General features: G+C 47.4%; 1 protein-coding gene across 1 annotated transcript in view; it reads left to right on the top strand.

Moving 5' to 3' along the window:
* The first annotated feature begins 614 nt into the window (after positions 1 to 614).
* Positions 615 to 9,662, top strand: part of LCP1 (lymphocyte cytosolic protein 1) — a 50,644-nt gene continuing 41,596 nt past the window's right edge. The window contains exon 1 of the mRNA XM_054848357.1: positions 615 to 698. The gene's annotated coding sequence lies outside the window, so the exon portion shown is untranslated. The remainder of the gene's footprint in view (positions 699 to 9,662) is intronic.

Genomic DNA, 9,662 nt, shown 5'->3' with positions numbered 1-9,662 from the left:
ATGTAAAAAATGCCTTGCACAGCATTGTCCGACACAAGCAGAACAAGCGAACCTTTCAACAGAAGAGGTTCCCACCTCTGATCTAAGAAGAGGCAGCTCAGCCACACCATGCAAACATGTCCAAGCACTGTACACACGCTCGGGACTTCTCACTTTGATTCATCCATTGCTGCCCGTCCCCGACAGGCTGCTCCGGGCACCCTGCTGCCGGCCCTCAGCCTGGGAGCTGAGGCGCTCTCCGGGCTGAGTCTCCCAGAGGTGGCGCGGGCCCCCTTCAGTGACAGGCCTCTGGGAACCGGGGCTTGCCGGGGGCGGCCAGGCGTCCCCCACCCTGGTGCAAGGCCACCCGAGGCGGGTTTGGGGCACCCAGGGGTGCCGGTTCCCTCTCACCCCCCACCCAACCCGGGGCTCCCCGCCGCAGCGACAGCCGTTACAGGCAACGCCTCACAGCCCGCCGCTACTGCGGCGCGCGGCGAGAGGCGAAAGGGGCGTGCCTGGGGGCGTGGCCATACGGGGAGTGGGCGGTGCCGCCCGGCGCGGCTCGGCTCTGCCCGGCGCGGCGCCGGTGGGAGCAGGCGGAGGGGGGCTGGGAGCAGGCGGAGGGGGGCTGCGGCAGCCTGCCCGCCCGCCCCGGGGCCCGGCATCGCCTGTTGCAGCGCCGCTCCTCGCTGGTAACTATTCTGCAATAATTATAATAGGTATCTTCTTCTTCTTCTTCTATTATTATTATTATTATTACTACTATTATTTCCCACTCGGTACTCACGGGAAAAAAATAAATTAAATTAAATTGAGCCCACGCGGCTGGCCCGGGAGGGGCCGGGGAGAGCAGCCGCGTAGCGGTCGGTGACACCGTGTCCGCACCGGGGAGCGGTGCGGGAGTCCCGGCGGCGGCGGAGCAGGGGGTGGCACGGGGCGCTGGGTCCGGTGGGCGGCTGAGAGCGGGTGTGCGGGTGTGGAGCCGTGCAGGGAGAGCGGACATCGTCGGGGCGGGGAGGAGGGGGGAGGAAACGGGGCTCGGCTGCCTTTGGTTTCACTCTCTGCCCTGCTGCCTGCGGGTGCGCCGGCTGGATGGCATAGCAGGTGTAAATCCGGTGCTTCTGAACGCAAACTGGGTCGAGCTGAGCCAAACCTCTTCAAATTAGTCTCAGAAATATAATTAATTTCAGAAATAGATCCGGCGCTGCAGTCGTGATTCAAGCAAAGTCCATTTGGTCCAGCGTGAGAGAAATCCGGTCTGGGTGTAAAGTCTGTTGTGAGCGACTTAGGAATGGGGAATAGGGCAGCGAGGGGGGCTGGACAGGGCCGGGAGGGGTGGGACACCAAAGTGCAGTTAGTTTTAGCATCTCTGTTAGCTGAAAATGATCTCATTATGTTGCATTTAGGGACTGATGAGTAGTCTGCATCTGTGTTATGTGAATACCGACCACCCACCATCATTTTCTGTGTCAAAAACTGCTTAGCTGATACATTTAATCTTAGTATTTATTTTTTAAATTCCTTTTTATCCACAGGGTCCCGCTAAAGACAACTTTTTTATAGCGGTAATAGTTTTGAGAATTTCTGAAGGGCATTTCCTTTGCCTCACTATGGAAATGAAGAAGCTGGTTTGCATGTTGCAGATGACTCTGCTGTTTGTCCCCTGCCTGCAAGGTTAACGTTTCCCCACCAGGCTGGCAGCAATCAATTTCCCTCTCTTGCCTCTGCTTCTGCTCTTCCTTTGCACATACTCCACTGTGTAAAGTGAGTGGAATAGGCTGAGGGAAAAATTTGGATGTCTTTCCGCAAAAAAAGCTGTGTAAATTAAATTAAAGGTATGGCTGCTACGTGCATAATAGATGCCAGAGGGGAATAATTTATGTAACACACCAAAGCATTTACATTTTTTTATGTAATCATCATTCAGGAATCAATACGATGCCCGAGTGATTTATTTTATCATTGGCTTTTGCGCTTAGCGGTGCAAGATTCAAAGCAAAACGTCACAACGAAGAAATACACATTATGTGTGTGCCATGCAAAATTGCGAGCTCTCCCTCATTAAGCTGTAAGCTCCTTTGGGCAGGACCTCTGATGTCACTAGCTTTGCACAGTAGCAACGGTTGCATCTCCGCCATGGTGCGGCCACCTGCCGCGTGGTGCTCGGGGCTGGTGGGACACCTCACTTCCCGCCCCGGCACCCCTTTCTGTGGGAGGCAGAATGGGGGTGTCCGTGCCTGCCTTTGGGTTTGGAGTTAGGGAACGACCAGGGTGAGCATCCAGACCTGGGAGCTCGGACACACTCCTGAGTCCTCTGGTCAGATGTAGGCACGTGCACTGAAGATGACACCCTGAGGAAAGCTAGAAGGATACCAGAAGGATACTGGATTCCTCCTACTGAAACATTTTGTATGTGTTCATGCCATTGACAGAGAAATACTGGGTTGCAGTCTTCCCTTGGAGGTAAATGTGGAATTTTATGACTGGTAATAGGGATAATCAATAAAACCTTGCCAAAATTTTTAGGTTTTCTTCACTGGAGCACTGACTTCAGTGGGGTTTGCAGTTTCATCAACATGCACCAAGCCAAGCGTTTGGCAGGTGGGACGTCGGGTCGGCCCAACTCCAGCAGATGATGGTTCTGTGCTTGGGCTTGGCCAGGTCCCTTCTGCCCAGTACCCGCTAGCAGGGGCGGTAGGGGAAGCCTTTCCCGTAGTGCTGTCTCCTGGCTCTGCAGCCATGCCTGTATGGGCCAGTGCTAGGTACTATGTGGACCCCAGACTGAAAACCCTTCTTGTCAAATACCAGAGTGTGATTTGGGCTTCCCCTCCCGAGGAAGTTTCATATCTTGTATTCTGCAAGTGGGATGAAATTTTGGTCTTGTAGAGGCTCCTGGCAAAACTTCTCCAGGGTTCAGTGGGATTGGGGTTTTCCTCCTTTCAGATGAGAGGAATAAGGTGGCCTTTGCGTTTGCAAGATCAAGGCCTATGTATTTTTGTTTCAGCATAAAAGTCAGTTACAAGAGCCGTGCTTAAAACACCATCTCACTCAAAGGCTTGTGTGAATTTTCTGTGGTGGGGAAAGAGCCTTTTTCCATTTTCTGTTCCAGACCCTTCCCACGGTGATGGCAGGGGCTGTGACAGCAACTGGGTGGTGGCACAGCCATCTGACCGGGCGTCTGGTGTGACAAGACACATGGGAGGGATCCCCAGCAGTGTCTGGCACTGATCTCCATTGGTCATCTGCCTTGAGTCACTGGTTGGACGGTGCTTCCATCAGCTGCTTCCAAAATTATCCCCTCTATTGCTTTAATAATTGTTAAGACGTACTAATTGTGAGTGAGAACATCAGCAACAGTGGCAGTCCAGTAACGGAGTATGCTATACATGTTATTCCTGAGTTAGAAAACAAGGTGAAACTCAGGTGAAACTCCATTTCCCACCACATCATGTGGTGCTTCCTCACCATTAACGCTTTGGCTCTCACATCCCATCACCATTTCTATCACAGACCTGCAATTCCTGAATTTTCCTGTGTGCAATGGGAAGGTAGCCCTTGCTAAAAAATAAGTCCTCAGAAAATTCATACCCTCTGATCATCCATGCAAAAACCAAGAAAGGAGCAGTGAGGAACCATAGGCTGGGTTGTGTTGGGAACACACGCCGGGAGATCTAGAGGAGGAACTCGGAGATAAACATCTTCTGCTCCTCTGCATGCCCATGTGTAATCTGTACTATCGCTAAATAACCAGACTTATTTATTTATGTATTTATTTATTTTACAGATAACCCACAGGTTTTTCTCATGAAAATACAATCATTCATCAGGAATTATAGTCTCTTCCTTGTTATTAGTTTCTTCATTTCAGTTTTGAGGGCTGGATGAAATAAGTGCCAATTGTAACATGTGAGTTACCAAACTGGAATGATTTTCATCAAGAAGAAGCTAGGACCGTGCTGCTAGTCCTCCTACTGACCTTTAGTATTGGCCACATAGGGAGCACACAACTGGAAAATTCACAAATTGGTAATAGCATTACAGGGTGGAGTTGAGGGATGGATTTCTAAATTGAAAGTGGACTCTGCAAAGAAAACACCTGCTTCTTTTCTCTCAATATTTTGCTTTTTTCAGGCTCTTCCTGTGCTGCCTGTGGGCAGAGACCCTCTGGAGAGTGCCCGAGCAGACCCCCTGAGCCAGCCAGCTCTCAGAGCCCTGAAGTTGTCCCGCTGCATGCAGGCTTAGGAGCCTCAGTCGGGTGCTCAGTGTTGGGGAGGGGAATACTCCCCGTGTAAACATCTGCAGTCCGTAGGCTTCCTCTTTTCTTTCCTACCTTACCTAGTGACCTGGTGACCCTTAGTATTTACAGTGCATTTATTTCGTTCTCACTTAAGAGGAAGACAGCTAGTCCAATTCCCTTCTCCCTTGTGGGTAGATAGCTAGTCCACTTAATCAGCATATTGAATAAACCTAACTTAGTTTTTAATCTGCTTTAGTCATATTTAATCTGTTTCTATTGTGATCATCCTTATACTTCTTTTTTTTAGGGTTCTATTCTGAATCAATATTTAACATTTTTACCTAATTAACATTTCCCTAGTTTAAAATATATTTATCTTTCTTGGTTTTCATTACTGAACCTTCAATATTTACTCTTCCTTTCCTGTTGTGATATTTTGGTACTAGTAGACCTTTATTAGATTGTGAATGTACGCCCTTGACTACTACTGTTTCAGGAAGCCACAAAATCGTTTTGTAGGGTTTTTTCTTTAAAGAAAATCTCAGAAGAAGGTCAACACATTTCATGTTGCTACTGCAAGCCCTTATCCTGCAGAAAGTGGACTGTTCTAGCTGGGAGCACTCATACATATGAGCTAAGTAAGCATGTGTGCTTTTACATCAAAAAAGTTTCCTTCATCGTAGCATTGCATTTTAATGTAACCCACTGAGCATGAGATTTGGGTAGATGAACTCCAGAGGTCCCTTCCAACCAACATATCCACAGTCCATCCTTCTTAGCCTGTTTAAACTGAGTACCACGGGATGGAAAAGCATGGTTAAAACTCTAGTGTTGAAGTATTTGGGACAGCAGAGTGGCAGCACTTGCCTTTCACATCACACTTAAATCAGCGAGTCCAAAAGTTTTTGGAAAAGGAGGTCAGCATCATTCTGGAATTGATTTCCCCAAAGATAAAGCACTGTAAAACTACAGTAAAAAAAATATTTGTTTCAGGGACCTGAATATTTTACAAAATGTTTTTGTTCCTGTAAGCAGAAATAGCTGTATTTCTTATCAAAGTGGAATTTCTTTCCTCATTACAGTTCCTGTCACTGTGCTGTTATGATGCCTGACCTTGAAATGAAAGCAGTTTTATTAACTTTTTACAAATGCATGTTGCCTTGTTGGGACTGAATTGCCTATCCCTCACCGGGCAGAAAACAAACACAAGAACCATTTCATTTTCTTGTGTGTACTGATAAAAGGGAGCCAGTGTGCTGGGTAAGAGTGGAATTGAGTGAAAAAAAATCTAAAAAAAACCCAGAGTTACTGCTTCCCCCCCCCAGTAGTTTTATATGGCCATCATGTTAAATTACATGAAAAATGTAAACCTCAGTGTCTGCTTTTAAGCAGAAGTCTCAAGTTGAATCACTGAAGACATAACTAAAAATAGTGTCTTTAGAAACAACTTTGTTTCACGATTAAGTAAAGACACCTGAGAACATTGTCTAATTTTTATATAAACAAGTTTCTGCATGGTTGACTCTAGGAAGTTGTCAATATATCTTTTCTTCTGTTGCTTATGGGAAGAACCCAAAGATGAGATTTCAGTGTGTCTTACAGACAAATGCTTCTTTGCATTTACAAGAAAATAAATAATTTATGCCATATGTCAAAATCTCTTTACAAACTATACAACTTTTACCTTACTTTTAAATTCAGAAGCTTCTGTACTCCTAAATATCAGCAAACTGTTCTAGCATTTATGCCCTGTTGTTTTGTATACAGTCCTTGGTTGCCTGACATTCTGTAAAGAGAAATATGAAATTCAGTTTGTGAGATTTTTTTATCATGAAATATTGGTAATAAACTTTTCAAAATTTAACTGGCTCCTCTTAGTTAGCTTTGGCAGACAACTTTTCTTCCCCTCCTTGTATGTTTGCTGTCTTAATGTGCAGGCAGGTGTCATGACTTTGCTCCTCAGTTTTTTCACGTGTGTATCCAGGCCAGAGTTTTCAAAATAAAACTTAGATTTCAGATTACCCAGTTTATGACATGAAAAAAATAGAGCAGACTCTAGAAAGCGTTGAACAGCTACTGTCAGAAAGCTGTACTGTACTCCTTAAGGTCCCAGGGAAGAGGAATGCATCCAGGCTTTCTGGAAGACCTGCAGACTAGAAGTTCGTGGAAGTCCTCAGGATCTGGATCTTGGAGTTCATCCAGTTCCACTCAGGGTTAGAGAAAACAGCAAAGACCACACAACATAAGTGGAAGTAGCTTGAATTATGTTTTGCAGGCACAGCGATGTCATTTGCATGTTAATGACTTGATCAGCTTGGCTTTAATGAGCAAAGTTAATCAGAAATGTGATTAACACAGGAAGTATGAGTAGGGACATGCAAAGAGCAACAATGTCAGAAGAGTTATTTTTGCCTGTGAATTAAAATGAAGTAGTTAATGCGTTCTTTAAAAAAAACACCTTAGTTTCTTCTAACAGCTCTATATTAAAATACCCACCTTGCCACTTCTCCATGAGCATGCTTTCCCATCCGCTTGGACCCTGCTCATCAGGGGAGTCCTCCCTGACTGCTCTGTTGGAAGGCTAGGCAGAGTAACTCCTGGTTTGGATGAGCTCCCCTTGCTAAGACGACCAAGAATCAGAGGAAAGCATCCTCCTGACCAGGTACCCAAAGCCAAATGTCTCGCCAAACTGACTGGTGGGGTTGCCCTGGTAAAGAAGCCATCTCTGAGTGTGGGAACAGGCTCCCCTGTACCTGGTGGGGGAGACCTGCGGTGCCATCAAGTGATAAGCCTGGGGGCATCTGCTGCCTGTGAAGTGGTGCAGCAATAGCATAGACATCACATGGATCGATGATGCAAGGGGACACTGGGGCAGAGGAAGTAACACTGTCCTACTCCTTTCCTGATGAGGTGGGGTCATCAGCCACTGAAGGTCTCCCATGCTCCTAAGAGTGTGTTTCTCAGGACTAACACCAACCAGAAACTCTTTAGCCGTCTTTGAATATGCATGTCAGTAGGAAACCTGGTATTTGCAGAAGTTGCTGGGCTTTAGGTAGTACTGGAGGTGTCAGTATGCACAGGGCATTTGGGACAAAGAATTAAAAAAAATAGAAATGTTTTGCACGTTTTGGTTCTTGACAATGGTAGATGTATTACAGGATGAGGTAGTAATCAGTTTTGTTATTCTTATATTTTCTGTTTGCCTCAGAGAGATTGCTAGGTCAAAAAAGAGATACCAAAGGAGAGATACTTCCCAGAAAATGAGAAAGGGATTTATAGTCAATCAGCGAAGGAAAATGTCCTTACTAAAGATCTGTTAGACCCACCTCTGGTCTCGTGTAAGTAACAGCATAACTGACACATTTTACATCTCATTTCTAGTATCAGAAGGAATCAAAATATTTGTTAATCAAATCTTTTTAAGAAATACCACCCCTCCCCTGCGACCTTTTCATTTTGGGTGTTGATTCAGTTAAAAAGGCAGCTCAGTCTTAATGCTGTGATATACCAGTGAGCCCCAGTATTTTCGTGTGGATGCTACACACATAGATGAGAAAATAAATTTTCAAGCCAATTCAAAAGCAGCCCTCAGGTGAGGATTGGCATTTTACACTGATTTCGAGAGAACCCTTTCTTGCTGCAAAGCTTCGAGTGGCCAAGCATTCATCTTTAAGTAAACTCAGGTATTTCTGCACTAGTCTGCCTTCAGTGTCTACATGCCCTTAGTTAAATGGGTTTGTGCAACCAATGGTGACCAGAAATCCTAGTAGCTGCAAGAGAGGTATCCCCTTAGGCTGTGACCATCTATCTGCCATGTATTTGTCCTCTCATCCTTCCTCTCAGAGCCTTTCTTGTGGTGGGATTTGAGGACTCTCCTGTGTTGCCCCATGTGCACAGAACCTATGCAGCAGCGTATCCCAGAAATTTTGGACAGAAGCACACAGCCTTTGCTTAAATGCTGACTTACTTTGCAAAGGCAGGTAGGAGGACCTGCCAAAAAGATGGCCTTTATAAAAGATGGGGTTTACGGCTGCAGATACCTGTGTGTGGGGAGGAAGGGAGACCACGAAGCTTTGCGGGGAGGCTGCAGGGCAGCTGGCGCACAGGATCTTAGTGAATGCACAGTAATTTCTTTCTCATTCATGAGTCAACATCTCTTGCATTCATTGCTGGAACATACCCTTGGGCATAGAGCACCTGGAGCATCGTAGTTCACCGTGCCACCCATCCTCACCGTGCCTCATTCATGTGGCTGTGGCCAGAAATGCACCTGCCAAAGGTGTCCCGGAGCTTCAAGTACAGAAAGCCCACAGTACTGAAATCTCACTGGGATGTGGAAATGCACTTATTGTTTAAATGAAAGGTAACAGCTCTTCAGCCATGGAGGGAACAAAGATTGCAACACACAGCTGAAACTACTGAGGAAACGTAAACAGGCTGAACTAAATATAGTCTTTGCAAAGGCACCTGCAAACCCTCGTGTTTAGATGTGAGAGTCAGAGCCTGCAGCGTGCAGTTGAGGATGCACTTACAGTGTTGCTGTGCTGCACAGGAGCATGGTGGGTCTTCTCTGTGAAATGAATCAGGAGAAGATTGGTTTGTAGGGGATTGTTGCAGGGCATCAGAGCCACACACCATCCCCCATTCCCCCCCCCCCCCCCCCAGTTTTTGTTCCTCTTCCTGTTGCAGTTGTGGAAACAGCTCACATGCAGAGGAGGGAGAGGGACCGAGCAAACTGGTGGGATTTCCTTCAGTGTGAGATCTTTGCCTGGCTCTGCTACATTTTGGCTGCCCAGTGTTTCTGACAGCTTGTGTTGGGTTTGCGTGGCAAGGTTTTGGTAGCGGGAGGGGCTACAGGGGTGGCTTCTGTGAGAAGCTGCTAGAAGCTCCCCCTGTGTCTGATAGAGCCAATGCCAGCCGGCTCTAAGACGGGCCCGCCGCTGGCCAAGGCCAAGCCAATCAGCGCCTCTGTGATAACATATTTAAGAAGAAGAAAAACACTTAGAGAGAGAGAGCTTTTGCAGCTGGAGAGAGGAGTGAGAAGATGTAAGAAACTCTGCAGACACCAAGGTCAGTGCAGATGGAGGGGGAGGAGGTGCTCCAGGCGCCGGAGCAGAGATCCCCCTGCAGCCCGTGGTGAAGGCCATGGTGAAGCAGGCTGTCCCCCTGCAGCCCATGGAGGAAGGATGAGGGGGTGTAGAGATTCCACCTGCAGCCCGTGGAGGACCCCACACCGGAGCAGGTGGAGGCACCTGAAGGAGGCTGTGGCCCGTGGGAAGCCCACGCTGGAGCAAGTTCCTGGCAGGACCTGTGGACCCGTGAAGAGGGGAGCCCACGCCAGGGCAGGTTTGCTGGCAGGACTTGTGACCCCGTGGGGGACCCCACGCTGGAGCAGTTTGCTCCTGAAGGTCTGCACCCCGTGAGAGGGACTCCATGCTGGAGCAGG

The sequence above is a fragment of the Grus americana genome, chromosome 1 (genome assembly GCF_028858705.1).
Source record: "Grus americana isolate bGruAme1 chromosome 1, bGruAme1.mat, whole genome shotgun sequence".
Lineage (NCBI taxonomy): Eukaryota > Metazoa > Chordata > Aves > Gruiformes > Gruidae > Grus > Grus americana.
This window is presented reverse-complemented; position numbering and strand designations above follow the sequence as displayed.